The following is a 21,714-nucleotide window of genomic DNA, read 5'->3' as shown; positions in this document are numbered from 1 at the left end:
TAGGAATTTTAGATACAATTTTCAAAAGCACTCAGCTCTCATTGACTTCAGTGAGAACATAAAAGGGCCAGTGCTGAATGCTTCTGAAATCTCATCTCTTGTGTTTTATGATGTTAGGAAAATAAACTAAGCTGTGAAAATTTTGAAGGGTCTGTGGCACAGCTACAGCTGAACAGCGCAGTAGCAGTCAGAGATCGAAGAGAGCTAGTAGTAGGCTATCTTTGTCGATCTCTGTGATGTGTATACATTATGCGTGATGGTTCCCTACAGTACCTGAGTCTGACGCAGAGTCCCCTGAAGCCAACAGAAGGACAGTTACTGATTTCCATGAACTTTGGAACAGCCCCTACTATTTGAACAGTTCATAAACCAGATTTTGAAAAGGTGGATGAGGAAGAAAGGGTCATTTTGGAAAATGCTAGGTTCAAGAGAGAATGTGAGATTGCTCACAGGCTCCCCCGTCCCCTACAACACAGACACACAAGCCCCTACTTGTATGTAAGACTAGAATTTTAATACTGAGCTACACTGATTTGATTGAAACCACAGTCCCGGGGTGAAAAAGCTACTGCTCCTTTTGCTTTAGCCACTCAGCTACAAACCTATAAAACTTTAATGGCAAGAAGCCTTATCGGAGCTTTCTCCTTGCCTGACAAGTGGAGACTGAACCCTTGAACCCACAAATTTCTGTAATAAAATACAGGGCAAAAGATCGGAACAGGTGGAAGAGTCTTCCTCCATCACAATTATGTTCTCCACGTATTTTATTGCATTTGGACCTCAGAGATTTAAATTAAGGTTTACTTTCAATTCTCCTTCACTGGTATCTTCAGACAAATGTGACTGTAATACTGAAACCTATTTCCCTCATCAGTTCCAGTTCACGGCCACCCATACATGACAGCGACCTCCCTGGTTCGCTTGTATGTCATTACCATCCCAAAGTGGCTCTCTGCATGATGGTGAATACTGGCCCAGGTGCAAACAGCCTATGCTTTTAGATTTGAGCAAGTATTCAAGGAGGCAGAAACAGTATATCACCATGTGCAGGGATGTGGTACTATAGGTGCACCCTGTCCTTTTAGGTTCACTGGAGATCTTACCCTTCATCCATGATGCATGGTATACCCATAAATTATACATAAACTGCACTCTGCCTTTGAGACTGTAAGGGATCATTAAGGCAAAACCTGGTACATACATAAGATAGAAAATGCTGGTAGCACTGCTATTTTTAAAGTTGCCAACACTCCCCATTGTAAGTCCCTGTTTTCAGCTACTTATAACTTTTCCAAACTAACTGTTGGAGGTGTCAAGTCAAGTGCCTGATAGGCTTACTGTTTTTCAGAAGTTTGAAGGAAAAACAGTTCAGTCACCTGCAGGAATGAGGAAAGAATATGATGCTTTGCCCATGTTAAAAAAATCTGGTGACTTTCACTGAAGTCCTGTTACACCTAATGCTTTGGAGCAAGGACCTACAATTTGTCAGAGGATGACTTTGCGTCAGAAGTATGCATTTTCTGTCCTCATGTAAATCCACCCGTATATGATCAAGTCATGCACCTTTTCAAAACACACACACACACACACACACACACACACACACACACACACACACACTCTCTCTCTCTCTCTCTCTCTCTCCATACATATTCAGTGGAGACTTGCTAGAACTTCACTGCTAATCTCTTCAAAGATTCCAGCCCCACTGAGCATGCCATATCCGACAAGACACAACTATATCCAACAAGAATACATATGCCATCTCCATAGAGCTACTAATCACCCTCCATACCCTCTCAGCTCCTACATCTGACCAGAATGCATATTTATCCTTTCTGCAGAGCAAATGACCTCCAGCCTAGGATTCAAGGACTCAGGAAGACTTTCCATGTAACTGCTATTCTGAGATGGAGTGGAACTGAGAGCCAGACATAAGACGAGACAGCCCATTTTTAGTGTGCTCAGACCTGGAAAGAGGAAGCCACATGATTCAAATGTAGATGGGACAAATCCTTGGCCAGTGAGGAGGGAAAAGAATAGATTGGAACAAGAAGCATGGTGAGACTAGGACTAAAATGAGCAGTGGATCTGTGAGTACCAACTGAAAGGAAAGACCTAGACTGAGTAAAAGGACAGGTTAGTTGGGATGAAAACCAGTGAAAGTGAAGAAGTGGAGCTAGTAGCCAGTTGAATGGAAAGGGAGGCAAAAAGAGATGAAACAAAGAGGAGGGGAAAGGGGAAGGTAAAGGACTGGGTGGACACAGAGAATGGACCTAAGCATGAGTGACTGGTGCCTCCTGAATCTGGAGGGGCACCCACAGAAGCCGCCGATGGCAGCGGCCCTACCGGGGGGGGGGCACCAGCCCTACTGACAGCATCAGTGTCAGCTGTCGGGGGGACACCGGCACGTGCATCCCCTACCAGTCACCTATGGACCTAAGAACCAGTGAGAGGAAACGGGAAGAGAGGAGAGGCAGGTCTGACGTGAAACTGGGTGCAGGGGAGGAAACTGGGCCTGGCTTTGCAAGAAAAGAAAAAAGAAAAAAAGAAACAGAAGCAGTAGCCAGGCAAAGTACAGGGAAATCAAGAAGGAGAAGCTTAGGAAAGGCGGCTGGGACTGACAGCCAGTGGTGGGAGAGGGGTGAGAGTCTTTGACTGGAGTGAGAAGCCTGAGTCCAGAAATGGGGACAGTATAAGCAAGGAGAATGGGATTGGTATAAAAAGCCAGGGCAGGGAAGAGAAATAACTAAGTCTGGTTAGAAAGAACTATACAAAAGCAGTGATGCTTGAGGGAAACAGGTAGATTCTGTGTTCAATAGAGATGTAGTCCACATTCAACTCAAAATCTTTGAAGGGAACCAAAGGCCCTGGAGAGTCACCATTCCTCTGTTGTCACCAGACATCTGTACAACTCAAAATTCACTAGCAAAATGCATTTCCCTCTCATCTAGTGCTGATCCCCACAGAGTACAACAACCATGGGCAAATCCAGAATTTGAGGTGCAGATGTCGAGGTGCATCATCACATACAAAACAACACACATATTCTCCAGTTAAAAATAAAGTAGAAGCTTTACTAAAATGCTAGGGGGCTAGGGCTGTATTATGCAGTTTAAAATTGAAGCAAAAAACAAATATAACTTCACTGGAATGAGTTTAAATATCTGCAGGGATGTGAAATGGGAGCTTCATTATCAAGAGTAGCTAACAAACAACAGAATTGCAGAACAAAGGATAGCTTAACTGGTGGAATATCAAAACTATTAAAAAGAAGTGAGGGTCATTAACACCTCTGGAATGAAGAGTTTAGGAGGGATCAGCTAGATCATAATGAGCCATGAAGTCAATTGACTCCCTCAGCAATACTTGACTAGAAAAGCTGCTCCCACTGCCAGACTGTAGATTTTAAACTTCAGGTGGACCAGGAATCAAAGGGGGTTCAGGTGCACTAGGTACCCCTCCCTGGATCTGGCTTGATGATGACAACCAATTATTGATTTTGGTTACTCTGGTAGTTCAAGTAGCAGTGGGGTTGGTCTGTAAGTGTGGTTGTAAAAGTACCAATGCTGCTGATGAACTGAAAGACTGTCAATATAATGCCATATGATCAAAAATCGTGATTTTTTTTCCCAGTTTGCTTTTTTAAAGAGTTTGGAGAGCATGTTTGTGTGCATGTGTGCATACATAGCACACAGAGACAAGCGATTGCTTAAAAAACAACAAACAAAAAAGCATCTAAAATTGCAAAGTCAAGAACTCAGAAGTCAGAAAACATCAGATTTAAAGTCCCTCTACTAGTACTTACGTATTATGATGGTCTTTAATTATGTGATCCCATACTATTTTCCATACCCCCAATAGGAAGCCTGCCTTATTCAGTGCAAAAGATGGATTTTCTCTGGTTGTTTAGTAAAGGAGGCTCATGTTTGTAGGCTCCCTGCTTCTGCTCTTGCAGAAGGTGAGAAATTGGTAGCACACCATAACAACACAAAACCTTTTCAGAGGTGGCCGCTCCAATTAATGAAAATTCCTTGTTATTTGCAGTTATAAGTGCTCAAGAGTTATATATTAGGCCCCATGATCTCAAGCAGGACATTCAAATAATACAGTGATGAGGGAAGCATAATATACAATGTTCCATGGGGAAGTTTCTCCATCCTGAAGCCAAAAAGTTCTGCAAAAGATCATTTCCTTTTGCCACAGAAGAGCAGCAGGGCTTTTTAAAAAAACTTTCTGCCTTATGCTTCTTACAGCTTGTCTTCGCTGACAAAAAAGATGAGCTTTTTACCTTGAGATAACAAACACACATCAGAGATCCAGCTGTAAAAAGAGAATGGAGACAAGTCACTGCAGGTTAACTGTTAGGTAAAGTAGAAAAGGTCAACTCCCAGGTGTTTATAGGACCAGTACTGATTACACCTTTGCTTAGTATTTCCCAGAGATGAAACTATTTAGTGTGTCTGTGATGAAGGAGACAAGGTGAGCTGGATTCTAGCCTATAGTTCTGGTGGGGAACATTTTGGGGGCTCAGTGTGGGAAGGCTTTACTGTAAATAATGTATGTGAGGAGTTCACTAAAGTAGTACATCCATATGCCCTTTTTCCCCTAAGGGCAGATGGCAATCTAAGCCTGACGCCAAACCACAGAGACTGCTTTTGGACTGGTTTCCCATGACATAATGTCACATTGTATTGAGTGAGTGTTGTCCTGCCTCAAGACTATAGTTTTGTAACTGCTTTGTTGCAAATATGACTAATTCGGCTTGAGAAGAATGACTGAGGCTCCGAAAGAGCTGGGCAGGGGGAGATGGTACCAGTGCTAACAAGGAGAGTTTTCCTAGGGCAGACCGAGAAAGAAATGGGAGCCAGAGGATGGACTGGGAGAAAAGAAATGGTCCCACGGAGGACAGACTGAAGTCCTCTGAGTGAGGACAGAGGGAACTGTAATGGCACAATAAAGACTATTTGCTGTGGAGCAGTCTGTTGCGCTGTCAGAGACCATCAGCCCTCTTTGATGCTCGTCATCTTTAAAAGAAAAAAAAAATCCCTCTTTCCTGGGAGCTGATGGAAAAAAGTTGCTCACAGAGGTGGGGATGCTACGGGTCACCAGGAAAGCCAGGAACTGAAAAGAGCCAGAGTCTCAAAGCCAGAGGCTTTCCCCTGGTGAAGCCACGCTAGAGTTGGCTGCAGAGGATCCTTTCAGGGAAATGGAATAAGGCTGCTTCTTTGCAGAGTCCCAAGGAAGATCTTACCCTTTCCCCTTGAAAACAGGCAGTTTGATCCTTTTCATGACAGTGTTTTCTCATTGTAAAAACAACAGCCATCACCTTTTTAAGCAGTGAAGATATATCTGAATGTCCCCTAGCTGCAGTGATATTTGGGAACAGTCCTGTCCTATGGACCTATTGACTGTAAGAGCCCATTCATATAAATCTGCTCCTTTGTGTCTTTCCCTTTCCTTGCTCTTCACACAGATCTATTTTCATTCCATTCCAGGTGAAATTAAGTCAGACCTAGGAGCCATGGCAGGCTTGACATGTAACTGCAAATTTAAGTGGAAGAGGCACAAGACCACCAAAGGTAACCATGGTTTAAGTGGTGAACAGGACCCCAGCTTGTCCACTGAAAATCCTCACTACTGCTTTTTTCAACTTCCTTTCAAGTGAGCATCCAAACTTGTGTGATAAATAGAGAAGAGAATAAAAATGAGTTTTTGCTGTGGTTCAGTGGGACTGCAGGGCGTTGATATAATAAAGATTTATGTATTGAGAAACAATGATCCCAAAGCAAGGCATTCACGTAGAACTCCATAAAGAAGATTAATCTCACCCTGTTCTGAGAGACACTTTACTACAGCACTTGTCAAGTGCTAGAAGGCTACCAGGAAGTGGTTCACAAGGAAAGATGCATGCCGCATTGCTGCTGGAGTACTGGGTAGCAGTCCAAGGATTAAGCCAAAACAACTCCTCTAGATGCTATGACTCAAGGCCTGGACACAGAACACAGTTACACTGGTATAAGAAAAAGGAACGGCACATAATACGTAACACCATAACTTACTAGAATCTGGTGACTAGTAAAAATAGAAAAATATAGCCATAATATATGCACTTATCCCAGGGTAGCCACTGATGCTAACCAAAAAAACTAGTCCCTACCCCACCTAGTGGCAAAGCACAGTAATAGTACATATTGCAGCAGGTGACCTGGGATAACTGGCTGTCTGTCCCTTCCAGATCTTGCTATAACTTATACCAGTGTCAAAAAACAAAGTACATTACACCAGTGGTAATGTGTCATGGGTCCAAGCCTGCAATGACCATAAGGAAAAGATGAAAAGACATGTCCTCACCCACATGCTGCTGCTATCCAAGCTCTAGCCTAACCCCAGTACAGTTTCTCAGTTCCTTCTTTCCCTACCTTCATATGGTGCTCCCAATGCTTTCCTGCAAAGCAGTCTGTGAGGAAGCACAGGGGAGTTTTTCAATGGGCTACAGAGCCTGCTCTGAAACCTGAGTTTTCCCAGTGTGGAGGAGGGTTAGTAGAAAAGAAAGGAAAGGGAAACACTCCCTATTTAGTGTGGTTATCCCTCACCTAGCAGACCCCAACCTTTGCATCATCAATTCCAACTGCATCCACAGGGCTCTGCGTGGCCTCACAACTCTCCCAAGAAGCTGGGTAGATACATAGGTGGCTTGCTGATGCTAAGGCCTACCATGGGCATCCATTGCTAGCAGTGGTTAAGCTGGTGGGTTCAAAGCTGGTTTTGGTACGTCAACACAAGCTGAGGTGATGCTGTGAAGACATACTCTTAATCTTAGACCTCACAGCACATCTATAAAATGAGGATAATACTCCCTGGCCTCACAAAAGAGGTTGTAAAACAAATTAATGAATGTTGTCTGGTGCTACTCTGACACTGATCTAGTTAGCAAGTAGTTAAATGGGCTGAGGGAGAACAGTTTTGCCCTGTGGCAGCTGCACAGCAAGGAAAAAAGAAAGGAGATTTATACACCATGGATTAACACAGTGGGGGCCAACCTTCTTCGCAGACATACCGCTAATTAGCACTGTACCCACCCCAATCTCTTTCTCCTAATGAATACGGTGCTTTGCTTTCTGCCTCTTGCCCTGTTCTCCCAGACTAATCTGATGTTCTCCTTTTTGCTCCCTGCCCAATTTGCCACTGTGTTGCCCGTGTCCTTCCCAATCTTCCATGTGCCACACACATAGGCTGCTCATGCTAGTTGTGGCACCCATGCTGCAAGTTGGCTACTCCTGGGTTAACCCATTAAATCCAGGCTAAGAGCAGCTTGTGAACTGATCTGAATAGACAAATTGCGACTACCCAGTTTGAGTGTTGTGTTTGCTACTACTGATACCTAAGCTGACAAGCACCCCGCACACTTCTGGAATTCTGAAAACTTTCTATCTGCAGATAACATGATCCGAACCTTTCAAATAAGCTCTCAAAACAGTTCTTTTGATTAACTGGAATGGAATTTATTTTGCCTTGCGGTGGAAAAGCACACAGAAGCTGGGTGATTTTTTTTTAAATTTAAATGTTAGCTCAGTCAGGCAATCAAAAAATAGTCAATAGTACTCTCTCATAAGAAAATGGATGGCTCACTTTAATAAAGAGCTAGCATGATCTACTTGGGCAAGGACAGAAACAGAGCTTCGGAGACCTGCAGTGTAATCTTGGTTCTGCCACTGGTTTACTGCTGCTTGGGCCTGGGCAACTCACTTACTCTCTGTTTCCCCTATTAATTAAAGTACCCACCAATTTCACTGGGCTGTGCTGAGTATTAATTATCCTGATGTGTACACATAGCTGGGAACACATTGCCCAGTGGTATGCAGGGACTTTTATTTCCAGATTCATGTCAGAGTTGTTCATGTGTGGTTTGCAGTTCTCTCAGCCATACACAAGATGACATTCTTACTCTTTGCAAGGTTCCCGAGCCATATGCAAGATGACATTCTTACTCTATGCAAAGTTCCTCACCATCCAGGATTCACATTCATACATGCTTTCCTTTTTTGTGCTCTTGTGACAAAATATTTAACAGAATTCACAGATTTGTAGAAAGGTGACAGACTGTGCTGTAAGCACTTCTGCTATGGCCTTGAACTTGTGACCTCTGGGCTGTCAACCATGGGCCTTCGCACCCACACCATCCCAGCCACCAATCGTACATTTAAATACACTAATATACACCTGATACACTACATGGAACATGCTGCCTAATATTAGAGTTAGTACTATCCCTGGTGCTAAAAATCTGTTTGGCCTTCAGATCAAGCATAGAAAACAAGTATGGCTGCTGAAATGAAAAGTTCCTTGGTCTGGAAGTGGATGATGTCCTTCTTAGCATTTATTCTTAAAAAAGGAAATGGACAATTTCCAATACTTTAGGCCTAAAGTATATATTCTGTTCAACAAGGTTTTATAAAAATATTTTGAGATATGAAGAGCAATATTTTCATCATTTAAATAAGGCATCCCTAGACTTACACATTCTCTGTAATATTGTGGACTTGCACCCAACAGAACTATGGGAACCATAAAATGAAGGTAACCAATGGTAGAAGATAAAGAAAAGCACAGCAGCTCTGGTAGAGGACCAAGTGGCAGTGGCAGGGGTCCAGCTGTGGTGGGCCACGCAGCTGCAGGGAAAGCAAGGTTGTCACAACAGGTCTCCTTTGTCCCCAGCTGTTGATGGCAATGTCCAGTAGGGCCCACAGCCCCTGAATACAGATGCAGGACATACTCCCTAGATAATCAGTGGTACCAGGCAGGAGGCAGCCCCCAGTGTGGAAGCTGATCAGTAGGACCGGGCAAGGGGCAGCACTCCTTGACAGTTCACTGCTCAGCAGGCAATAAAAGAGCCCAGGGAAATAGGCAACTCTGCTTCACTTATACAAGGGAAACTTGTTTAAGCTGGAACCATTTCCCAGTTTGATGCGATTCCATTTTAGACAGGTTTCACTGTATATTGAAACAGCACCTACCAGCTTTGACACGTCTGATGCTCCATAACATTGGTATTGTGCAAACTGACAGCATAGACTCGGACTCAAAGAACTTAGAATCATCGGAAAGTAGGGCTGGAGGTGACTTCATGAAGAAGGCATCCAACCCAGCCCCCTGCTCAAGGCAGGATCATCCCTGACTAAGCCACCGTAGTCAAGTGTCTAGCTAACCTGTTTTTGAAAATTTTCAAGAATGGAGATTCCACAGTTTCTCTAGGTAGCTTGTTCCACTGCTTGACCCTTTAATAGTCAGGCAATTTTGCCTAATCTACAACCTAAATTTCCTCTGCTGCAGCTTGAGGCCTTTGCTCCTAGTCTTGTCCCCTACAACTGCAGAAAAAAGACTAATTTCCATCCTCTCTATAATTAGGAGCTAGTTTGAATCATGGGCTCAGCGTTGGAGCAGACTTGATTAATTGAGGTTGCTCAAGCATGTAAATTGATGTGTGCTGGCAGCCTCATGCATCACATACATCAGTGGTGCAGCATGCATCAGCGCTGAAAAAACGGTGATGGTGAGCTTTGAACTAAAACATGTTTGATGTGCTTTAGTTCAAAGCGCACCACCGCCATTTTCTCAGCACTGACGCGCACTGTTCCCAGCACAGCACTGGGTGCTTTTAATTAGTGCAGCTTGCTAATTAAAAGCGCCTGGCGCTGCATCAGAAACACACGTAAAAATGTCCTCGGTGACTACTCATGCAGCCCTACTAGGCTGCAGGAAACTAATTAACTCCGCTGTAGGTTAGTACTTGTAAACACAAGTACTAGCCTATGTTGGCATTATTTAGTGTGCAGCATTGCACGTGTAAATGCTGATGGGGCTTGCTGGGGCACCGGTGCTTCCGTGCGGGGGCTGCCTGCTGGCTAGCCCTGCGCTGCAGCATTCTTGTGCCCCAGCTAGACCTCTGCAGCACATTGAGCTGGGTAGGAGCAGCACTGGGCTGGTAGACTGACCCCCCGAGGGTCCCAGCCAGCCAGTGCTGCTCCTCCCTGGCTCAATGTGCTGCACTCCCAGACGCACATATAAATGCAATGTCTGGGAGCAATAAACTCCAGTGTGATATGTGCCCGAGCAACCTTTCAGTCCCAGCATCCAAATCATTAATGAAGATGTCAAATAATACCAGACCCAAGACAGATCCCTGGCGAATCCCACTTGATACCTCCCCCAACCAGACATTGAGCCATTGAACCTTTGGAACATGATGATCCAACCAGTTATATATCTAACTTGCAGTAGTTTCATCTAGTCTGCCTTTTCTTAATTTCTTAATGAGAATGTCATTGGAGATGGCATCAAAATCCTTGATAAAGGTATATCGCATCCACTGCTCTCCTCCTATCCATGGAGCCTGTTACCTTATCATACAAGGAAATCATATTGGTCAGGCATGACCTGCCCTTGGTGAATCCATGTTGGCTATTCTTGATCACCTTGTTCTCCTCTGGTACTTCATAGTAGAGTCCTTGAGGACTTGCTCCAGGATATTTCCAGGTAACAAAGTCAGACTGACTGGTCTGTAATTCCCTGGATTGTTCTTTTCCTTCTCTTAAAGATAGGCACTATATTTGCCTTTTTCTAGTCATCTGGGACCTCACACAATGCCACAAGTCCTCCAAGAAGAAAGTTACCTTAGCCACTTCCTTTAGTACATTAGCATGTGTCCCACCTGGCCCTGCCAACTAGAAAGCATCTAGCTTCTCTAAGCAATTCCTAACCTACTCTTACACTACTCTAAGCTATTTGTCTCTTTCCATATCTTGGCTGCAAACTTCACTCAGTATCTGGTAGCTACCCTTATTTGGGTAGATTGAAGTAAAAAAGGCATTATATACTTCAGCCTTCACTGCATCATCTGTAATCAGATCCTTTGGTCTTCCTTCTACTCTTGGCATACTTGTAGATTCTCTTTTTACTGCTTTTTTATATCTCTTGCCAGTTGCATCTCAATTATTGTACTTTGGCCTTCCTAATTTTTTTCCTGCATATCTGTGTGATACTCTCATACACTTCCACAGCAATATGAACAAATTTCTACTTTATGTAGAGTTTCAACTGATTGAAGAGGTTGTTGTCTAGTCAGGCTGGTCTCCTGTTCCACTTCTCTTTATTCCCTTCCTGCCCAACCAAGGCTATTTTCAGGTGTCCTGTAGGATGTCTGTGTGTGTATGCGTGCGTGCATATTCACGGAGCTGGAAGCTCTGCTCATTCCCCTTCCACCCTAAAGGACTGGGCCTGGGGACTTGCAGTCTAAGGTCTCAGTCCTGAAAAGGCCTATGCTTAAGCATGATATATATTGAGAATTTATGGTTTGAAGTGCCTGGTTGATGTATTTCTACGTTACGCATGAGTTGAAAAATAAAAATTAATATACACACAGCCATGTAGCACAAAAAAAGGTGTAAAATAAACTAAATAAAAATGCATGCAGATTGAATATATGTTAAAATATAGACAAGTTGGTATACTTTTATATTGCCTTCCTGGCCATCTAAGTGTCCAAATTTGTTGTCTACATGACATATTTGGTCATTCAAGTAGCAAAAATACAACTTACAAGCACGAAAGAATTCTATTCCTGGAAGATAATTTCATATGTGTGCCCACTGGGCATAAGCAGTAGGCTATGCACTGGCTGGATATATAGCCAGGGACATACATGGACCTTTTGAGTGTTGTCTAGGACTCAAAAACATAGTCAACCCTCATGCAAAGGGAGTTTGAACCTGGGCCTCTGGCTTCTCAAAACACTATTCTAGCCACTGCACTGCACATTAGGTATCACCCACTCCCCCTCTCTCTTGCTCCTTCTGAGAATGAGCCACTGTCACTTACATTAGCCAGTCACTGGAAAATGGATGGTGGGTAATACAGGGGCATGGGGAAGCTTCTGATTCACAAGAAGCAAATGCCTAACTTGAAACCTGGCCCTCTCCCTGCCAGACCAATAAGGACCTCACTGAGCCATTTACCCTATGGCGTATTCTCCTGACCATATCTATCTCCATCTCATGGTTACCAACTTAAAAAAAACCCCAAAAAAACAAACTCCAAAAAACCCCCACCAACAAAAACTGTGGAAAATGCTGGACGTGTGGTGTGGTAATTAGAGCACTATGCTGAGAAATCAGGGACAGGCAGCTTCAAATGCCCTCCGGGTGAGGCAGCCCTAGCACCCAGGTCTGGCTTCCCAGGTGAGTGTCTTAGGCACTGGAAGCAAAAGATAGGAAGGTCTAGCACCATTTTGTTGCCAGTGTGTATGCCTGGTCTGTACATGCACATTGAATTCTTATCGGTTCATATGTGTCATTTTTTATCACTTAGATGACAAAGTATGCTATGTAGGACCAAAACTTGACACTTGGATGACCAAGAAGGGAACAGACTGGCATTGTGCACTGATTTCAGAAGCTTTCTGTTGAACTCACCATTTTCTCCATCCATCTAAAGATCATTAGCTTTTTTAACAGAACTGCAACCTTTCAGATTCCTTTGTGAGATACAAGTTAGTAAGTGAAAGCATTTACTGTGAGCTAAAACCTCAGACTGCTGGTTTCAATTACAAGCTTTCCCACAGAGGTCACCAAAAAGTTACCCAAATTTGTCTTCTTGAATATAAACTCTTTAAGGTAGACAAGGTTCTCTGGGTAAATCCGGTATTTTTTATTAGACCAACTAAAATAGTTGGAAAAAGTCTTCTTTGCAAGCTTTTGGGTACAAACATCTTTCTTTAGGCAGAGGAAGTGCCTGCAGCTGTTGTGTGCTCTTCCTAGATGGGATAGTAGCCAGTATGCAAGAACACCAGTCAGCAATTTAAGGAGGTTTTTGCCTGGTTTACTCATTCATTATCCACAACTGTTTGCAAAAAGAAAAAGAACTTGATGCTTCTGTCTAATTGCGATCTTTACTTAGATTAGAAACTTTGTGGAGCAGGGCGCCGTATGCTGTGTATTTCCATAGCACCAATCAACAGAAGTTTTGACTCTGGCTCTTAAGTGACTTCTATGATGGTCAAATTTTCAGAGGTGTTACGCACTGACAACTGTCCCTGATTACATATGTGCTTCATGTCTCTGGAAATCAGACCGCTTATGTAAGAAGCCAAAACAGCACCAAATGAGATCAATAGAAGCAGTCTCACTGACTTTGCAAAGCACTGGATCAGATCCTAAATATCAATTTATGTGCCTACCTTTAGGGACTAGTGCTTGAAAATACTGGCTCTGTCTTTAAAGACAGGGAGAAATAAAAACCATCCTGATGATTTTTTAAAGCTCCATTAAGTAGCTCTTTGTAATGTAGCAGTACATGACATAAGCAGAATAGAGAATGGTGTGGTGTAGTGTGACGATTTTGTGAGTGATTCTAACTTTTACCATTTTTAAAGCAAAAGCATTTAATACATTGCTAAGTTTCATAAAAAAATTCTTATTTTGTATAATTCCCAGAAGGCATCTTGATCTGTTATATTAATAGAGAACAGCAACATCATGAAAGATGTCTTACATCTTTAACTTGTCTTTGATATTTTATAAGTACCTAGGGGTAGAGAGGAGGAGAAGGAACAGGTGTTCTCCTTGCATCTTAAATATACCTTCCACTGTAGTCTAGAAAATTTCCAGAAAAAAAAAAATCAGTACATGATACGTTAAATGGGGATGCCCAAGACAGGAACAATAATCAAAATTATTGTCAACAGCTACTAAAGCCCAACCTACTGACTGGGACATGCACTTTACTACAAAGGAGAAAAGGCAGCTGAACTCCATTGCTTCCCCTTGAAGCCTGTTCCACACCTGATTGTCAGAAACATTTTGCTGACATTCAGTTTAAAGTTTCCCTCTGTTCATTCCATGCCACTGCTCCTGCTTATAACCCTTTGTTATTCTGCATAATTTCTCACCAACCATAGTATTTATACTCTTCAAATATTTATTCATAGATTCATAGATGTTAGGGTCAGAAGGGACCTCAATAGATCATCGAGTCCGAACCCCTGCATAAGCAGGAAAGAGTGCTGGGTCTAGATGACCCCAGCTACATACTCATCTAACCTCCTCTTGAAAACCCCCAGGGTAGGGGAGAGCACCACCTCCCTTGGGAGCCCGTTCCAGACCTTGGCCACTCGAACTGTGAAGAAGTTCTTCCTAATGTCCAGTCTAAATCTGCTCTCTGCTAGCTTGTGGCCATTGTTTCTTGTAACCCCTGGGGGCGCCTTGGTGAATAAATACTCACCAATTCCCTTCTGTGCCCCTGTGATGAACTTACAGGCAGCCACAAGGTCGCCTCTCAACCTTCTCTTGCGGAGGCTGAAAAGGTCCAGTTTCTCTAGTCTCTCCTCGTAGGGCTTGGTCTGCAGGCCCTTGACCATACGAGTGGCCCTTCTCTGGACCCTCTCCAGGTTATCCGCATCCTTCTTGAAGTGTGGCACCCAGAATTGCACGCAGTACTCCAACTGCGGTCTGACCAGCACCCGATAGAGGGGAAGTATCACCTCCTTGGACCTATTCGTCATGCATCTGCTGATGCACGATAAAGTGCCATTGGCTTTTTTGATGGCTTCGTCACACTGCCAACTCATGTTCATCTTGGAGTCCACTAGGACTCCAAGATCCCTTTCCACCTCTGTGCCACCCAGCAGGTCATTCCCTAGGCTATAGGTGTGCTGGACATTTTTCCTCCCCAGGTGCAGCACTTTGCATTTCTCCTTGTTGAACTGCATCCTGTTGTTTTCTGCCCACTTGTCCAACCTATCCAGGTCTGCCTGCAGCTGTTCCCTGCCCTCCGGCGTGTCCACATCTCCCCATAGCTTTGTGTCATCTGCAAACTTGGACAGAGTACATTTCACTCCCTCGTCCAAGTCACTGATGAAGACATTAAAGAGTATCAGTCCAAGGACCGAGCCCTGCGGGACCCCACTGCCCACACTCTTCCAGGTCGAGACCGATCCATCTACCACGACTCTCTGGGTGCGACCCTCCAGCCAATTCGCCACCCACCGGACTGTGTAGTCATCCACGTCACAGCCTCTTAACCTGTTCACCAGTATGGGGTGGGATACCGTATCGAAGGCCTTCCTGAAGTCTAAGTATACGACATCCACCCCTCCTCCTGTGTCCAGGCGTTTAGTAACCTGGTCATAGAAAGAGACTAGATTGGTCAGGCACGATCTGCCTGCCACAAACCCGTGCTGGTTTCCCCTCAGCATAATTTGTCCTGTCGGGCTCTCACAAATGTGAGCCTTGATAATTTTTTCAAAGACTTTGCCAAGGATGGAGGTGAGACTGACTGGTCTATAGTTGCCCGGGTCCTCCTTCCTCCCCTTTTTGAAAATGGGGACCACGTTGGCCCTTTTCCAGTCCTCCGGGACCTGGCCCGTGTGCCACAAGTGTTCGAATATTCCCGCCAGTGGCTCTGCAATGATGTCGGCCAGTGCCTTCAGCACCCTCGGATGGAGCTCATCCGGGCCTGCCGACTTAAAGGCATCCAGTTCTTCCAAGTGACTCTGCACCATCTCAGGGTCTACGCATGGAAGTCTGGTGCCTTGCTGCTGCCTCTCTACAACCCCAGTGAGAGACTTGTCGCGCCCCTCTCTTAGGAACACTGAGGCAAAGAACTCGTTGAGGAGTTCAGCCTTGTCTCCCCTGTCCGTCACCAATTGTTTCTGCTCATTTAGCAGTGGTCCTATTCCTCCGTGGGCCTTCTTTTTACTCCCTATATATCTAAAAAACAATTTCTTGTTGTCCTCTACTTGGGATGCCATCCTCAGCTCCATGGTAGCTTTGGCCCGTCTAACTGCCTCCCTACAAGCACGAGCAAAGGAGGTATATTCATCTTTGGTGATCTCTCCCTGTTTCCACTTTTTATGTGCTCCCCTTTTGGCCCTTAGGCTGCCCTGGATTTCTCTGGTCAGCCAGGGAAGCCTAAACATAATTTATGAAATTATGTTGCATCTGAACCTTCTCTGAGTCAAGTTGTGTATATTTGGCTCTTTTAATTTTGCTTCAGAAGTAAATCTCTCCAGCCTCCTGATCATTTTTGCAGCATAAAAATGATGTTTGCTCATAAACTGTAAAAACGCAGTAATCTATTTGGGCAAACCCTCTGAGCAAAAACTCCATTATTGAAAAAGCATATATCTGAATTTGGTTCATCCACTAATATTCTGTAGAAGCCTTAATAGTTAAACCATTAAGATCATGACAAAAGATGTCCATGCTTGGTACCTGCTAGATGTACAGTACAGTTCTGTGTATGTTTATATATTTTGTACATGCACAGACACTCCTGATCAATAAGGCTGAATTGAATCTGCAATAATTATTTGCATGAAGATATCAAATGAAGAATGATGTTTTTCTGTACAGTCCACAAAATTATTAATACAGTCACTAAAGTTGCCTTCCCTTGTTAAACAGAGAAGACAATATGATTCATTTAATCAGGGACTCTGGTATTCCAACTATGTATCTATCTAAGTTGCGCATAGAAATGGTTGTGTATAATGTCTGAAAACCTGGATTTGTGTGTCCCAGATATAACCCTAATTACCATATTTTCTCACATAAAAAACATCTACCCTTTTTCCAAAATTTAGCTGCTGGAAACTGGGTGTGCATTATAAATGTGCATTTTATTTGGAGGAGCAAATGTGAGAAAATACGGTATTTGTCCATATTGCAAAATCAAAAAAGGTCAGGGATTGATTGATTAGCTGAGGTGTTGCCAGGTACAACTTGAGTGTGGGACAGCAACAAGAAGGGAAGATGTTGAAGGTCTGGAATGAAATCCATAAACAGGGTCATCTGTTGTAGAATAAGGACTGCATTATGCTTCCCTAAAAGTTGGTTATGGCAAACTTAGCAGACAATAGTGTGCAAGACACACCAGCACTCAAGGGGTTAAGAGAAAGACTCAGATGAAAAGAACATGTAATATATCTGAAAGCTTTCCATTCTAGTCTCATTTGTACTTTCTACTTGAATCAGCCAGTCTTATTAGTTTAGCAATTTGGAGTCAAGAGTGTGGTCTCTTGAACCATACATCATAGCAGTTTTAATTGGCATTTTGTGGCATTTCTAGTCATTTATGAGTTTTGTAAAAACTGACTCCAAATCAATGAAATATCATAAAATACCAAAGTCATGTATCCCTGTCATATCGCAAGTGCAGGCTTCACACAATCTCAGCTAAACCTAACCCCAGAATATAAGAGTGTGGCTTAAAAGATCTCACTGGGCTCTGACTTGGGGGGTGGGAGTGGGGGGTGGGGGGCAGTTATCACTTCCATCACCTTGAGGGAATGTCCCAATATAATATGACTAGATTTGCATGCTCATTCTATCTAATAAAATCCCACCATCTATCATGCACACAACTGTATTTCTAAACTCCTGGTCCTGATTACTGTAACTGGCTAGCATATGTGCAGCCATCCAACACTTCCACAATCAAAATTTCAAATGATCCTACAAAATTAGGTGTCAAAGTCCCATAGAAGTGGAATCTGGCTGTTTTCCTCTTTAAGACTTCTTTGGAAATCCTTGAATTTTAGTGAAAAATACGGATTTATAGTACTTTGAAAAAACAGTTTATATAAAAAAGTGTCACAGCCTTAATTATGGTGAATCTGCAGCACAGCTCCATAAGTACATTTAAGGGCTAGACCTTTATCTCCTGAAAATTTGTGTAGCTCCATGGAAGTCAAGGGACCTGTATTTATTTATTACCTGCTAAGAATACAGCCCTAGAAATAAGTTAATATGGTTCTTGTAAGAATTCTATAATTGCAGAGTTGTTATTGACATTGGTCCCAATCTTGGAAACCCTCTGACTTGAAACTCTAACTGAAATCAATAGATGGTCTCATGTATGGAGGGGTCTATAACACTGGCCCTATGGTATTTTGAGTGTGCACGATGCTTTGGGAATAGGCAAAATACATTAAGCAGAAAGGAGTGAAAACCCCTGCTTAAAGGATCTTAGCATCTTAAAGGGGCAATTGGGTAAGACAAGAGAGAGACAAAGGAATTATCAGCGAAGGACAAAAAAGTTTCAGAAAGTTTCTTACAGAGTAACAGAGATATGGCCCTCAGGTAAACAGTAATCAAGAGCCTATTCCAAGTGGAAGGATTGATGAAAAAAAGATGGGCAGAGGCTGGACAAAATGCACTCAGGATAGCCATCTCTCACACTTCTCCGCCACTTCTCTCATCCTACATCCAATTGCAGGAACACAAACAGCAGAAAGCAGAGAGCTGGCCAGTGTCACGGAGTGCAAGGCATTCTGGGAATCAGAGTTCTCTGGATTGACAGCAGAGTTTGATGCTGCCAGGGAGGAAATATTCAACCTATTATTTTTGCCACTGACGCCTATGTCCCAAGGACAAAAAGAAAAGTTGAATTCAGCAGCAAAAAATGTGGGTCAGCTCTCCCTCCACCCTGCAGCAGCAAACTCTACTGCTGTTCTGTTCTGCAAAACTGTGATTTCCAGAATACCTTGCACTCTATGGCACACATTGCCCATGCTGACATGTCATAGAGGAAGGCAGCAGTGAGGCAAGTAGTGAGCAGTAGGCTCTGGGTGAGGAACCCAGTATCTTAACTTGCTGGAAGCGACACAAGCCATCATGACCAAAATTTAGACCCAAAATTCTGGACCGAACCATTTAGGAACAGAAGTCTGATGAAGTTACTCATACTGGCTGCATCTACACAAGACACTTTACTGTGCATTAGACTAATCTACCGCGCAGTAAAGCATCAGTGTCTACACATGTGCAGCAATTACTGCATACTAGATTGGTCTAATGTGCCATTTTCAGTATATGTAGATACTCGAACTGTATCAGGACCTGTAGCTATGGCTTTAGTATTGACCTCCTGATACCAGAACTAGATCAGGATGGGTCCCAATCTCCATGTGGCTAGGAAGCAGCTACCCAGCAGCCATGACAGCTCTCCTTTGCTCCTGTGCCCCCTGCCAGCCTGGGGCTGGTGCCTGCCTGCCTGCTGCAGAGGGGCAGAGCAGGTCAGGAGAAACCCTAAACTGAACTGCTCCTGTCAGGAGCAAATTTGCTCTCAATAGGCCCACATTCAGATGTGTGCAGGGGCCTAATTTAATGTGCCTGAATTTTCTGTAAAGAAATTGAAGTGCATTAATTGCAGATGTAGACATGCCCACTGAGTACTGTGATGCACCATGCCTACCCTGCTAAAATCCATGAAACTACTGGTGGAATACAGTGCTACCTAAGACAAGTGACAGGATCAGAATCTGGCACAAAGAATGCCCCAGTAATGAAACAGCAGCTGCCTCAGTCCACCAGAGAAGTCAGACTAAGAGAAAGGCACAATACAGCTGAAAGCCCCTGGTTCTATTTGAATCCAATACCCGTCCTTAACTGAGCACACAGATCCTCAATTAGGGTGTGTCCACACATGCAAGCACATGTGCTTGCAGCAGTTCAAACAGAAGCGGTGCAAATTTGAACTGGGGCTTTTTGCCTCAGCGCACGTGCTCAGACATGCACTTTACTGTGGAGCACTTGGGGCAAAATAACCCTGCCTGACTATAAAAGCTGCCCTGTTCTGGCCCCATCAGTACAAAAAGCTGCCCTGGCAAGTAGGTTTAAGGCTATTCACTCTAAGGAGCTTCTGGGGCCCAGCCAATTGGTACCTGGGGACACTGCTCCTTGTGCTAGCTGGACTACTGAAGCAGCCCTGAGAGTTCCCTATTCCCTCTACCCACTGCAGCAGTCTGGCAGTGGGGGCTGCTGCCTGGCTGTGACCTTTTGTGCACCTGCCAAACCCAAATGAGGCATCTGCCCCCCTGAGCCAGCTGCCAGTGGGCTGTGGCTACAGAGTTGGCCTTTGTGCAGCACTACTGCCATGTGTGAACCCTCCCCGGCCATCTGGGCAGCTATCACCTGGAAGATGTTCCTGGTGTGGTGGCCTGCTTTGAACTGTCAAAGCATGTCCTCCTGGCCCCAGCTGGCCAGAAGGTCAGCCACAACCAGCTGGGTCCAAGGTGCCAGCTCTGAGCAGGCAGGGTCCTGCCACTGGCCTCCCTAACAGGAATTCTGGTGTTCCCTATTGGAAAACTGAAAAATCCTTGATAAAAAAATCCCAAAGTCACTATGTAAAATACCCCCAAATCACTGTTCATCCACAATTAAAACAAAAGACCAGTATAAAGAGAGAGAGAGAGAGTGAGACAGAGAGACAGTGATCAGTTGGGCAATGTTTTATTGACATATCTACAGTGTTAAAGCAATTTGGAAGACTACCAGTGTCTATCATAATAATAAAGTGAATTCTAAAAACATATTTCATGAATACATGAATATATATTTTGCTGCCCCCCACAGGGGCTACAGCTCCCCCTCTCAGGGGCTACGGCCCCTCCACAGGGGCCCACATGTCCCGCCCCACCCCTGCTTGCTCCCCAGCCCCTGGGTTGCTCCCCCACCTCCCCCATCCCCCGCCAGCTCCTGCAGCTCCCCCGGATGGCTGCCCCCCAGCCCCACCCCCCAACCATTGTGTAGATGGCTTGCACCCCCAGCCCTGCATGGATGCCCCCCCCAACCCCAGCCTCCAGCACTTTAAAAAAAAGGAAAAAGAAAAAAGAAATAAAAAAAGGATCTACTTACTGAGCAGGGGCTGGGGGGGCTCCGGGGCCGCTTCGCAGAGCCCCCCCCAGGCAGCACAAGGCAGTGGGGGGCAGCAGAGCCCAAGCTGGGGCCATCACCCTGCCCTGCACTGTGTGGGTGGAGCCCCAGTGACCCAGATGGCAGCTCGAGCTGCTGGTAAGTGCCAGAGGTTGGGTTTTTTTGGAGCGGGGGGGGTTTTCCCAGTGCTGGAGTGTGGGGAGCAGGAATTGAGGGGGCCCAGGGGAATGGGGGGGATGGGGCTGGGTGGGCAAGGGAAGGGATGAGCAGGGTTAGGAGGGTGGGGCCAGGCAGGGAAGGGATTGGGGGGCTCAGGGGGATGAGGGGGGATGGGGTTGGGTGAGGAAGGGATCGTGGGGTCCAGGGGGATGGAGGGATGGAGGCAGGCAGGAAACGGTTCAGGGGGCTCAGTGGGATGGGGGGGGGGGGGAAGGGACCAGGGAGCTGGGGGAGCAGATGGGACCAGCAGGGGTCCCCTCACGTGGTTCCCTCCCCGCTCCTCCAGCCCCCCGACCCCTTACTTACTGGCAGTGGAGCCTGGGTTCAGCTCCCTGCTGCTGGCACGCTGCCAGGCGGCGTGCTTCAGCACCAGGGTGAAGGCTAACCATAGAGATGCTCTGGCAGCCAGAGTGCCTCCATGGAGGACCCAGCCTCCGGTTGCCTCAGGGCATGGTCTGGGACCATGCCTTGCCCCATTTTTTTTCTGTGTGGGATTTTTTGACCCCTGAATATCCAGGGCTCTAGTTTTGCCCCCGCGCTACAAACTTGCAGTCCGGGGAACATTTTCTTATTCCTGTACATGCCTCTTGTAGTGTCTGCAAGGGGTTTGAGATGCTGCAAGAAGCACGTATGGGCTCATCTGGACGTGCCCTTAGTGTCCAAACTCGCACCCTTTAATGGATATTCAGAGAAATATCACCATATGAACTTCAACGTGAACTTCCTCTCTCTACTACGATTTCCCAAGGTTTCCCTCCGATCTGGAGCTCCCAAGCTAAAGGAA

The 21,714-nt window shown here is 44.9% G+C and overlaps 1 protein-coding gene across 6 annotated transcripts in view; it reads right to left on the bottom strand.

Annotated features, from left to right (window-relative positions):
- Positions 1-21,714, bottom strand: part of TSPAN4 (tetraspanin 4) — an 878,022-nt gene that overhangs the window by 102,323 nt on the left and 753,985 nt on the right. The window lies entirely within an intron of this gene.

This window comes from Alligator mississippiensis, chromosome 2 (assembly GCF_030867095.1).
Source record: "Alligator mississippiensis isolate rAllMis1 chromosome 2, rAllMis1, whole genome shotgun sequence".
Taxonomy (NCBI): Eukaryota; Metazoa; Chordata; order Crocodylia; family Alligatoridae; genus Alligator; species Alligator mississippiensis.
Note: the sequence above shows the minus strand (reverse complement) of the source record. Positions and strands in the feature narration are given on the sequence as shown.